This window comes from Zingiber officinale, chromosome 2A, assembly GCF_018446385.1.
Source record: "Zingiber officinale cultivar Zhangliang chromosome 2A, Zo_v1.1, whole genome shotgun sequence".
In the NCBI taxonomy this organism is placed as follows: Eukaryota; Viridiplantae; Streptophyta; class Magnoliopsida; order Zingiberales; family Zingiberaceae; genus Zingiber; species Zingiber officinale.
This window is the reverse complement of record NC_055988.1, coordinates 39,184,510-39,197,043: the sequence shown is the minus strand read 5'-3', so window position 1 is coordinate 39,197,043 and position 12,534 is coordinate 39,184,510. Positions and strand designations below refer to the sequence as shown.

General features: G+C 40.0%; 1 protein-coding gene across 3 annotated transcripts in view; it reads right to left on the bottom strand.

Annotated features, from left to right (window-relative positions):
* The window catches only part of LOC122041048 (phosphatidylserine decarboxylase proenzyme 2-like), a 136,791-nt gene that overhangs the window by 78,356 nt on the left and 45,901 nt on the right, over positions 1–12,534 (bottom strand). The gene's annotated exons all lie outside the window — the stretch shown is intronic.

Below are 12,534 nucleotides of genomic sequence, written 5' to 3'. Positions count from 1 at the left end.
ATCATTATTAAGGTCATCACCCTATAAAATTATCATTCAAGGTACACATTCATCCTAGTGGTACATCAAGTGGTATTAGAACCTAACTTTACTCCTATATTGTGCTGCCTCATCAATATCCATCAATATGAGAAAATTTTCAATGGGAGAAGGGAAAAATGCAAAAAAAAGGTATAGGAGAAGAATGAAGTGCATTGCAAAGTTAGAGATGGAACTAGAGCATCCATAAATAAGTATCAATGCTAAGAATTATCAAAACCAGACAACAAACTTTGGCCATCGTGAACTCTTCCTACAGGTGATTTAGATTTCTAGGATTCATATATAACGAGAAGATGCATAATAACTTCATCTCATTTATCTCAGAGGGCAACAAAGGATACATTTGAATCCAAGATTTAAAATTTTGACCCAAGGTTTCGGTTCTACATAGAACGATACGATTTCAGTATTATATCGTGTCGTACCGATACAGTTTCGGTATTTTTTTTATTTATATATAGTAATTATTAGATAAATATATTTATTGTGTATAATTTAAAAATAAGTTATATATTAATTTTATATAAGTTTTTTATTATTAACAACTTAATATTGTTAGAAAATATAATTAAATATAGTTTTCTGTAAAGAAAATAGATCTATCAATAATTCGAATTAAAATGAATACATCATAATATATTACCTTATTAATACTAAAACGAGTGGCATAAATCAGATGGAAACATTAGTTCTTGTAATATTTTACTTAGATAACCTCTATAGTTCTCCAATGCCCAGATTAAATAATCATAATTATATAAATTAATACAAAGAAGTTATTTTATATATAATAATTATATAAAATAACTATTTATTCATTTAATTAATTATTAATTTAAATAATATATATTTAAAAATAATAAAAAATATTAAAATATCAATTAAATATTAAAACACTAAAAAAATATAACTAATTAAAAAAATACAGAATATAAATTTAATTTATTAGAATTTTTAAGAATTTTTAAATAAAATTTAAAACGGTAAAAACAATTTCATAATATAATTTAATAAAATTTATTGATTTTTAAAAAATTTTAAATATATTTTGATATTGTATTGAGATAATTTAATTAAGGTTTATGAAAGTCTCTTTAAAATATCACTTAAGTGGGAATTGCTTAAATTATTTAAATTACAATATTAATTTTGCACAAGATATGCCCGCGACGCGCGCGCGCCCTCGGCAAGCACCCGTGATGCGCGTTTGCGGTGAGCGCCGGTGATGCGCACCCGCGACACCTTCAACGCCCTACACGCCGCTGGTGACACAGGAAGCATCGCATCATGACGCCTCTAGCGCCCGTGACGCTTCAAGCGCCCCATGACGCCTCCGGCGGCACTTGAAGCGTCCGGCGACACATTTGGGATGCCCTGTTGCTCTTGACACGTACTCAAAATGGTCAAGCATGGGGTGCCTATTTCGCTTCCCTAGCAACAACAACAACAACAACAACAACCCAGCCTTTTCCCACTAGGTGGGGGTAGCTGTATGAATCCTTTTATGCCATTGAACTCTATCTCCTATTATATCATCATATATATTTAAATAAATTTTATCTTGTTTTATTGTTGCTAACCAAGTCTTTTTTGGTCTTCCTCTTCCTCGTTTGATATGCATGTTTATCATAGTTTCACACCGCCTAACTGGAGCATTTATTGGTCGTCTAAGTACATATCCGTACCATCTTAAACGTGTCTCTCGGAGTTTTTCCTCAATAGATGCAACTCCGACTTTCTCTCTAATACTCTCATTTCTTATTTTGTCCATCTTCATATGCCCACACATCCACCTTAACATCCTCATTTCTGCAACTCTCATCTTCTGCTCATGTGCTCGGGTCATAACCCAACATTCAGCTCCATATAATATAACAGGTCTAACTGCGATTTTATAGAACTTACCTTTAAGTTTAAGAGGTACTTTACGGTCACATAAAACACTCGACGCTCCCCTCCATTTCACCCATCCTGTTTGTATTCTATGTAAGACATCTCTCTCAATCCCTCCATCATTTTGTAAAAATGATCCTAAATATTTAAATCTCTCGGTTCCGAGCAACTCGTCCTCTCCTATCTTAACAATTGTTTCATTATTTCTAATATTGCTAAACTTAAATTCCATATATTTTGTCTTTAATCTAATAAGCTTAAAACCTTTCCCTTATAGTGTTTCCCTCCAAGATTCTAGTTTAGCATTTACTCCTTCACGTGTCTCATCTACCAAAATAATATCATCTGCAAACAATATGCACCACAGTACTGTGTCTTGAATGTGCGCAGTGAGTTCGTCCATAATTAGTGTAAAAAGATAAGGACTTAGAACTGATCCTTGATGTAACCCTATCTTTATTGGAAATGCTTCAGTTACTCCGCCTTAAGTCTTTACTCTAGTCGTTACATCCTTATATATATCCTTAATTAGTTTAATATATGTTACGCTAACACTTCTCTTTTCTAAAATTCTCCATATAATTTCTCTTGGGACTCTATCATAAGCTTTTTCTAAGTCAATGAATACTATATGTAGATCTTGTTTTTGCTCCCGATATTTTTCAATTAATTGTCTAAGAAGATGTATAGCTTTTATTGTCGACCTTCCAGGCATGAACCCAAATTGATTTTCTGTGACTGTTGTCTCCTTCCTTAATATTTTTTCTATTACTTTTTCCCAAAGTTTCATAGTATGACTGATTAGCTTAATATCCCTATAGTTTGCACAATTTTGTACGTCTCTCTTGTTCTTATATAAGGGAACTAGAGTACTTATCCTCCATTGATCAAGCATTTTTTTCGTTTTCAGTATCATGTTAAATAATTTTGTAAGTCACTCAATACCTTGTTTCCCTAAGTACTTCCATACCTCTATCGGAATATCATCTGGTCCAACGGCTTTTCCATTGTGTATTTCATTTAAAGTTTGTTTTACTTCTAAAGTTTGAAGTCTACGATAAAAATTAAAATTTCTATGCTCATTTGACCTAATTAAATTACCTAAGTTAAGTTGGTCACCTAAACCTTCATTAAAAAGTTGATGAAAATACCTCTTCCACCGCTCTTTTATTTCTCCATCGTTTACTAATACTTTATTATATACATCTTTAATACATTTTATTTGGCTAAGATCTCTTGTTTTCCTTTCTCTCATTTTAGATATTCGATAAATATCTCTTTCCTCTTCTTTTATATCCAATTTTTGTTATAACCGTTCAAAAGTTTCATTTTTTGCTTCACTCACTACTTTCTTAGCTTCTTTCTTGGCTATTGTATATTTTTTTAAGTTTTCCTCGTTCTTACAAATATATAATTTCTTATAAGCTATTCGTTTTTCCTTCACTTTCTCTTATACTTTCTCATGCCACCACCAAGGTTCTTTACTTAGTGGTGCATGTCCCTTTGACTCACCAAGTACAATCTTAGCTATTATTTTCAACTTTGATACCATCTTATCCCATGTTGTATTAGAGTTATCGTATATTTCACCTAATGTTTGTACTTCAACCTTCTCCTTAAATATATTTTGCTTCCCATCCTTTAACTTCCACCACTTAATTCTAGGAATTGTATATATTTTCTTTCTATTGATACTATGTTTGAGACGTATATCCAACACTACTACCATATGTTGGGTAGTTAAGCTTTCTTCAGGGATGACTTTGCAATCTTTACAAATCTTTCTATCCTTCTTCCTAACCATAAGAAAGTCAATTTGCGATTTATTATTCCCACTTTTGAATGTGATTAAGTGTTCTTCTCTTTTCTTAAAAAGCGTATTAACTAATATAAGGTCATATGCTATCGCAAAATCTAATATAGTTTTCCTTTCCTCATTCCTCGTTCCAAACTCACAACTCCCATGTACTCTCTCATATTCCTTATTTTTCACTATGACATGCTCATTTAGATCACCTCCTATTAAAATCATTTCATTTGATGGAATATTTTGTAATATTTCATCTAAGTCCTCCCAAAACCTTGATTTGGTAGCTTCATCTAATCCTACTTGTGGTGTATATACGCTAATTATGTTCATAGTTTCTTTCGCCACTATTATCTTAAGGATTATAATTTTATCCACTTTTCTAACTACTCCTACAACTTCATCCTTTAACAAACTATTTACAATAATACCCACTCCATTTCTTGCTTTACTCTTTTCAGTGTACCATAACTTAAAACCCGAGTTCTCTATCATCTTTGCCTTCTCGCCTGTCCATTTTATCTCTTGTACACACAAAATACTAATTTTTCTCCTAATCATCATATCTACTACCTCCATTGATTTACCAGTGAGAGTTCCTATGTTCCATGTTCCATGTTCCAAATCTTAAATTATTAGTTTTCCTATCATATTTGTTCTTATACAACCTATGGTGTGAGAACTCTTGTCTATTTAACACTACACCCAAGTTCTAATGGAGATGTAGCGGTCCTTGCTGAGACCCTGTAACGCGAACTCTTGTATATTTATTACTACACCCGAGTTTTGGAGATGTAGCGATCCTTGCCGAGACATTACAGTTGGACCCTGCAACGCGTTCCTTCCGGGGAATAACTTAGCATTAGCACAATAGTTTAATGGATTCATACATTGAATATTTGTCATAATTTGACGCTGGCTGGCAGCCTAACACAACCTTCCTCCTTTATCCAGGCTTGGGACCGGTCATGACCGGTCGTCACCTGAAGCGTCCGACGACACATTTGGGATGCGCTGTTGCTCTTGACACGTACTCAAAATGGTCAAGCGTAGGGTGCCTATTTCGCTTCCCTAGCATAACGATAAAAACCGTCTATGCAGCCTAGCACGAAACAACATTTCAAGCCCAGCCCGAAGGTGCTTTTTCGCCTATAACTTGTTAAATTTATTAGTATTAATAAATTTCCTAAACCTTCTTACCATTAATGCTACCTCGTCTTCGTCGATGGATGTTTCGGAGTCTGGATTGTCTGTTCTTGCCTTCGGGCAATTGTCTGACTTAGCTCCTTTAATTCTACACATAGATTCGTAAAGTTCTAAAGTGAAAAATAAACTTTCTAATGTACTTACCTCTAGATCTTTAGAAATATAATAGGAGTCGACTATAGAGGATCATTCGGGTGTCCTTGGAAAAGCATTTAATACGTACCTTAGAGAATCTCGGTTTGTTATCTTTTATTCGAGATTTGTGAGTCCGATAATCAACTCCTTCAGTTTGGTGTGCAGTTGCGCTACTGACTCTCCTTTTAGCCAGAAGTTCGTTAGTTGATTCCGGTGAAAGTCCTATTTCGTGAGCTTTACTTCAGACATTCCTTCGTGTAGCTCCAAGAACTTTTCCCAAAGTTCCTTTGTCGATTCGTAAACGCCGATTCTGCTAATTTCTTGAAGTGGCACTTAGTAAGTAGAATTTGGTTCGTCCGTTTGCTCTTTCTTTGCCCAAAGGTACTCTTCTTTATATTCGGCTTTTTAATATTTTGGAGCTTCAAAACCGTATTTAATTATTAATAAAACTTTAAAGTCGGTTTTAAAAAAATACCTCCATTCGATTTTTTCATAGGACGAACTCCCCCTCAAATTTCGGAGTGTAGATAAGTCCGGCCATCATTTTATTTGCTTTGGTCGGCGGTTAGTCCTTCTAAAGCAATTAAGCTCTAATGCCTGTTGGTCCCGTGTGGCCGGCAAGAGAGGAGTGAATTGCCTAAAATCATAATTTAAAAAAAAATATCTCTTGTTTTACTTAGCAAGGATGCACAATTAGATTAAGCAACTCAAGACAATTAACATTAATGAAAATAACAACTTAAAAAGAATAAGTAAGAAGGTCAGGATTTACGTTGTTACAACCTACGTGGTTGTTAATCCAAGGCAGATGAAAGCACTAGAAAAATCTCCTTCGTTAAAGGCGGATAAGCCTCTTATACTCTTTGATAGCTCAAAAAGATACTAGGAAATGAATACAGAAATTTATCGTTGATTTCCTAGCTCTATGGATCTTTTTATTGTCCTTGGAAAATTCTATCCGTAGCTTGAAGGCACCTTCAAGTGGGTCCAAGATGCCTTCACTAGGCTAAGGTTTATCCTCCAAAGATAAAGTTTTATCTTCAGCTAATGGCTATTGAAGTCACCTCCAACAAACTGGAAGGCGTCTTCGATATTGTTCATGGAAAGTTTCTTCTAAGCAATTGAAGATGCCTTCCCTGAGGTAGATCAGCTCCTTAGCTGATCTTCTTTGCGTGGGTGATACTCCAGTTAACCGGAGTTAAGCTCACCCGAACACAACTCCGACCTTCTGCTCGAGTAGGCTTTCTCCCCAACTTCTCATCCCTCATACGTCGCACACATCCTTCTCATCTACCACAGCATCTCGTCCCTCGGATGCACCGAGCCCATCGACTCCCTTCCCGTGTCATCCTTCTCGCTAACTATGTCTTCCACTCAACTTCTTGTGTTCATAAACTCCAAAATACTTAGACACAAGGATCAAATACACAAGGTCTAACTTAACTTAGTTAACTACATCAAAACTATCACGAGATACTTACACTTAGGGCTTACACTAACAGAGCAAGTATTATCTCTTGCTATATCATATTGGGTTGGATGTGCATTGAATTAGTTTTGCTTCTCAATGAGTTGCAGTTTGTGATTTCCTTTATTCATTTCTTTTCCTTTAATGTAAATATACTTCATAGTGTTAAGTCATAATCAATAATTATTCTTATTCATTGGTAACAAAAGGTGAAACCGTCACCTCGATCGTATTGTCACAGGGGTAAATTTTTCGCCTCTGAAAATCTCCTGCGCGGCAGCCAAGTTCCGCACTTGACTCTCAGCCTTCCCAACAAATGCACCACAATGGCACACGAAAATCTCAAAGCAACGCCACAAGAAAGCCATGCAAAGCAACACCAACAGATTACGGGAAAACTCCCAACCTTTATTGCCTCAACAAAGGAAATACAATGGAACAATTACAGAATCACTTACAAGCCGCTAAGGATCCGCCCATACAAATCCTTCACGAGTTGCTCACAACTCTTCACAAACCGCCTTCACAAATTCCCACGAATTTGCTCACAATGCACACTCCTTAGGCACACCCTTGCACCTTTGGCACTCTCTTGGCACTCCCTCTTGGATGCCTCTCCAATGAACCCACCAAGCCTATTTATCATGCATAGGCGGCGGTTACAATGGAGGTTACGAGGTGGTTACACCAACCACTTGTGCCACATGGACATAACTTCCTCAACTTACAAAACCGCCACGTCCATGTGTCATTGGCTTCCATTGGCTCCATGCCAAGTGGCAGCCTGCACCCATGTGCTTGCTCCATCATAATGCTGCATTGGATCCACGCCAAGTGTCAGCATGTTCTGCGTGTGCTTCGCCCCATGGCTTCACCGCATTGGTCCACGCCAAGTGTCAATCCGCACCGCTTGTGCTTAACCACGTCTTGGCTTCGTTGGCACCCACGAACAGTCCATCTGTCCGCCTAGTGTTCGCACAATTGGCTCCAAGTCTTCGGCACCACGGACAGTCCATCTGTCCACCTTTGGCACCACGGCAGTCCATCTGTCCGCACCACGAACAAGTCCCGTCTGTCCGCGTTCTCCATGGCTCCGTTGCTTTGGCCCCGCGCCAAAGTCTGCTCGCACACCAAGTGCTCGGTCCACGGCACAAACAAGTCCCGTCTGTCTACTTCCTTGGCGCCACGGGCAAGTCCCGTCTACCCACATGTTCGTTGCCTCGGACAAGTCCCGTCTGTCCGCTCCATTGGCAACACGAGCAAGTCCATCTGCTCGCACAACGGACAAGTCCCGTCTGTCCGCCTTTGCTGCTTCGGCATGCCCAGCACACATGCCTTGCTCGCCTCAATGCCAAGTCCTGCCGCATGCACGACGGGCTTGGGCAACACCCCGCGTGCTACCGTATCCGCAACATCGACATGGCTTGTGCACAACCACGCCCGGATCATTGCCAAGCCTTGCTCAACTAAGGCTTGGGCTTTAGACAGCCCCATGCTGCTGCTCCACTGGCCGCTTGGCATGTCTAGCACACATGCCACGCCCGCTTCGCTGCTAAGTCCGCCTCCTGCAGACTTAGGCTTGGACAGTGCCCCGCGCACTGCCAATCTGCTCCTTGGCATGGCTTTCGCCCATGCCACGCATGCTGGTTTGCCACGTCCGCCTCCTGCAGACTTGGGCTTGGACAGTGCCCCGCGCACTGCCAGTCCGCTACTTAGCATGGCCTGCGCACATGCCATGCTCGCTGGTTTGCCAAGCCTTCCTCCTATAAGGCTTGGGCTTGGACAGTGCCCCGCGCACTGCCAATCTGCTGTTTGACATGGTCTGCGCCCATGCCATGCTTGCTGTTTTGCCAAGCCTTCCTCCTGTAAGGCTTGGGCTTGGGCAGCCCCGCGCCGCCGCTTCGCTTGGCATGCCTTGCGCGCATGCCACGCCTTGCCAAGTCTGCCTCCTGCCAAACTTAGGCTTGGACAGCCCCGCGCCGTCCATATGCTCCGCTGCTTGGCATGTGCCCCGCGCACATGCCCAATAGGCTGGATCAAGGAGCAACGAGCCAATCCTTCATGTCCAGCCTGGCCGCCAAACTTAAGGGGGTAACAAACCACCCCCACCCGATGAAGTCAACGCCCTCGTCGAACTCTTCCGTTGGCGGGCCTCCTTCTTTGACATCGTCCCCATGACTTTGCCAACCTGCTCTGCATATACCTCCACGTTTCCTTCATCTTTGTTAGCATCAAAACTAACAATTGAATTCAGCATTTGTAAAGGATTAACGAATGCAGCAACTTCCTGATCATGGCCTTCCTCGTTCTCTACCGCTAAGAGAACATTCAACTTCTCTCGCTTGGGGCACTCCCGCACCAAGTGAGGCCCATTGCATAGAAAACAGCCTTGAGTCTTCAAGTTGTTGTTTCCTTGGGCTACAGAATGATCCTTCCCGCCATTCCGCCGACTGCTTGCCGTATCTTTCTTTCGTTCCACCTCCTTCGCCTTACGATTCTTCAAGATTTTGGGAGGGGAAGAAGGCTCTAAACTCTCCTTGTTGGATCGAAAATCGGCCAAGGCATCCGCAGCAATGATAGCACTAGGAAGATCCCGCACATTCTGCCTTCGAAGTTCAATTTGCGCCCACGGTTGCAAACCGTACAGAAAGTTGTAGAGTTTGTCCTCCTCGGACATGTTGGAAATATCCAACATCAAGGAAGTAAATTCCTTGACATAGTCCCGAACAGAGCCCTTCTGCTTGAGACTTTTCAGTTTGTCTCGTGCCACCCACGAGACGTTGCCTGGAAGAAATTGCGCCTTCAATTCCTTCTTCAACCGAGCCCAAGTGTCAATTTTCTCCTGCCCAGCATCGACATCATCCACCATGCGAGTTCGCCACCATAGCTTCGCATCACCACCAAGGTACATGCTGGAAATTGTCACCTTCTCTGTTTCAGGCACGCGAGCAGCAAGAAAATACTGCTCCATGTCCCACAAGTAGTTCTCAAGTTCCTTGGCGCTCTATGCACCCCCATAAGCCTTGGGTTCTGGAACTTTTACTGCAGGACGATCCTTTGGATGTTCAGCACTTGAAGAAACCGCTCTTCGCAGAACAACCAATTCGGAGTGCAGTGTCTCATTGTCTTTAAGGATTTGCATCAGTTCCTCCATCAAAGACCCACGAATTTCATTAATAGAAGCCTCCAAGTAGGCAATCTTCTCCATAAGATTGTAATCAGCAACATCTCCTTCAGGGACAGTTCCGATCAAAGCCTCAAGATGAGAAACTCGTTCTCTGATTTCATGGTTGCCTCCAGCCATCTTGCTTGAGATTTCGCCCAAACTTTGTTTCCACAACGAAAGTTTGTCACCTCAGTTGGTCATCTACCATGCTTACATTTATGCTGTCATGCTTATGTCACTGCTTATGCTTATGTTCATTGTATGTACGTTAGGAAGTCCTAAGATACCTTTGATAGGGTTTTCCTTAGTACATTAGATTATGGACGCTAACTAATGCATGTACAAGGTAGAGAACGTACTATAGAATTATTCTAAGTTCGAGGACGAACTTTTTATAAGGTATGGGGGATTGTAACGACCCAATTTTCCCTATTTCGAGTTCTAAATGTCCTTAAAAATATTAGGAAATGCTTTTAAAATATTCTAGAGATTTTTAGAAATTTTTAGAGTATTTTTATGCAATTTTTGGAGGTCGTTTGGTATTTTTACTAAACGAAGGAAGTTTTGACAAAAAAATCGTCAAAGCCGAGGTTCGAACCGTGGACCTCGGACCTGAACCGAACCTTAACCGAATCCGGCCAGCCAACTGGTCCGCGACCTGTTTGTGAACAAATAGGAACTCAATTGATCTTAAGTCAGAATTAACCTTAAGCCATAAAAGGAAACGGAAATACCAAAATAAGGGGCTGAGGCAAGATTCGAACTAACGATCTCCGACTCAGCCAAGCCTTTATCTACCCAGGCTGACCAAGTGAGTAAGCAATTGTTTTTTGAAGAAAACCGAAACCAATAGTAGTTAAGCGATATTTTAGAAACCGAAAATAAACTTTGGAATAAAAAGTGCACAGCTGAGGAATCGAAGCCCAGACCCTTGGCTCGGTCAAAACCCAGCCAACCAACTGCTCCACGGCTATTTCGTGATCAAATAAGAATCTGTAATATAGTTAAGTTATAAGGAACCGAATTAAACCTAGTTATAAAGGGATTAGGTTTTCCCTTTCTCGCCGAAAACCAAAATCCTTCCTTCCCCTTTCTCGCGACAGCGCGTTTCTGTTCGGGCAGAAAGGGGCGACGACGGGGCCTAGATCTTCACTCCGGCGGTCGGCGAGGGACTCTTTTCGAAAGAGCTTCACGGAATCGGGATCACCTCGGCAAGGAGCACCGTGAGCACGAAGGAGAAGTCGAGATCTCCATCTCTTCGAAACCCTAGAACCTCCTTCCTCCTTCAGTTGTAAGTCCAAGAACGCTAGGTAAGTTGCTTACTCACTTGCAGAAGAGTAGTTTTGGATTTTCCGTTAGCCTTTTCTTTTCGATTTTTGCAGCATGTTATTAAGAAGGTTTGCTTCCTTAAGTTGCTGCCGCGAATTGAGGATTTAAATCCTTGTATCTTCTTGATGTTTATTTTGAAACATGCTGTAAGGAATAGGTTGTAAAGGGTTAGTACACGGTTTGAGTTTTACAGAATTCGGATTTAAGCTGTAAGATTTGTTGCTTAAGCTTTCTGCCGTGAGTTAAGTTCAATTCACCAAATGACTTAAGTCTTCTGTCGTGAGTTAAAAGGAAGAACAGGAAAGGATGAGTATGTGGGGAAATTTTGTTTCTTGGTTTTCTGCCGTGCTACAGTTCGAGGAATTTCTTACATGGCTTTCGGGTTTTAGGTTGTAGAGAATCTTGGTTGCTTATAAAAGTTTAAGCTGTGAATTTGCGTTAATGGAACCCTTAGATTTCAGAATCTGGTGCATCATTGTTTTCTTACAGCATTAGGATAGCTTGAAGTTTAAAGGACAGCAAGTGCTTCATTGTTTTCCTTGGTTCGGATTTCTTCCTATGGTTTCCGGATCATGCTTTACATTTCCTTAGTTTAGCTTGATCTCAGATTAGTGCCAAATCCAGATTAGTTTTAGATCAGCGTTAATTCTGAGCATGAACAGCTTTAATTCAAGTGTGCAGTCCAGATTTCTTTTGTATCTCCATAAGCAAGAACTGGCCACAAATTGCATACTAGTTTTAGATCTTTTGCAGATTTAATATGAGCAGTTTTCTTGTTGTAGTAGAGCAGATTTTGTTAGTTATAGTATGCAGAATTTTGTAGCGTAGTATGCAGAATTTTAGTGCAGTTTTGCTAAGTATCATAGTGCATACCTTGTTAAGTATTATGTGCTTTGAGTTTAAGAAAAGTATAGGAAAGATAAAGAAAAGAAAGAAAAAGGCCAAGGCCTTAAATAGATCCCAAAGTCAAGACTTTAGGGATTTTAGCACACAAGGTGCTTATTAAAATGTCAAGGCATTTAAAGAAGTAATTTATTTAGTTTTGAAAGCAGCAAATTGAGTTTTCTTTTATGCTAGCATGTTATTTAGATTAGCTTACTGTTCTTTGCTATTAGAAGAGCATGAGTAGCTTTACATGTTTAGCATTTCAGCCTGTTTGATTCTTTTACTAGTAGATGAGCATGAGCAGTTTTCCTTTTGAGCATTCAGTTTTAGTTTTCAGTATATTCACATGCATATCGTGATTTTGTGAGTTAGATAGCGCTTACTAAGAATTTTGCTTATAGATTGCATTTCCTCTTACTGCAGATAAAGGAAGACGACGAGGAGGTGCGGATGGTGTGTGATGCCAGGACTATGGGAGAGACTTGGGATGTTGTTGAGTTTTCCGCATTTTAGTAATTAATAAACATTTGAAGTTGTATTTTAAGTTCATGTCATTTGAGATTATTTTTGTTTAGATTGCATGGAGATGAGTTTGACACTTAT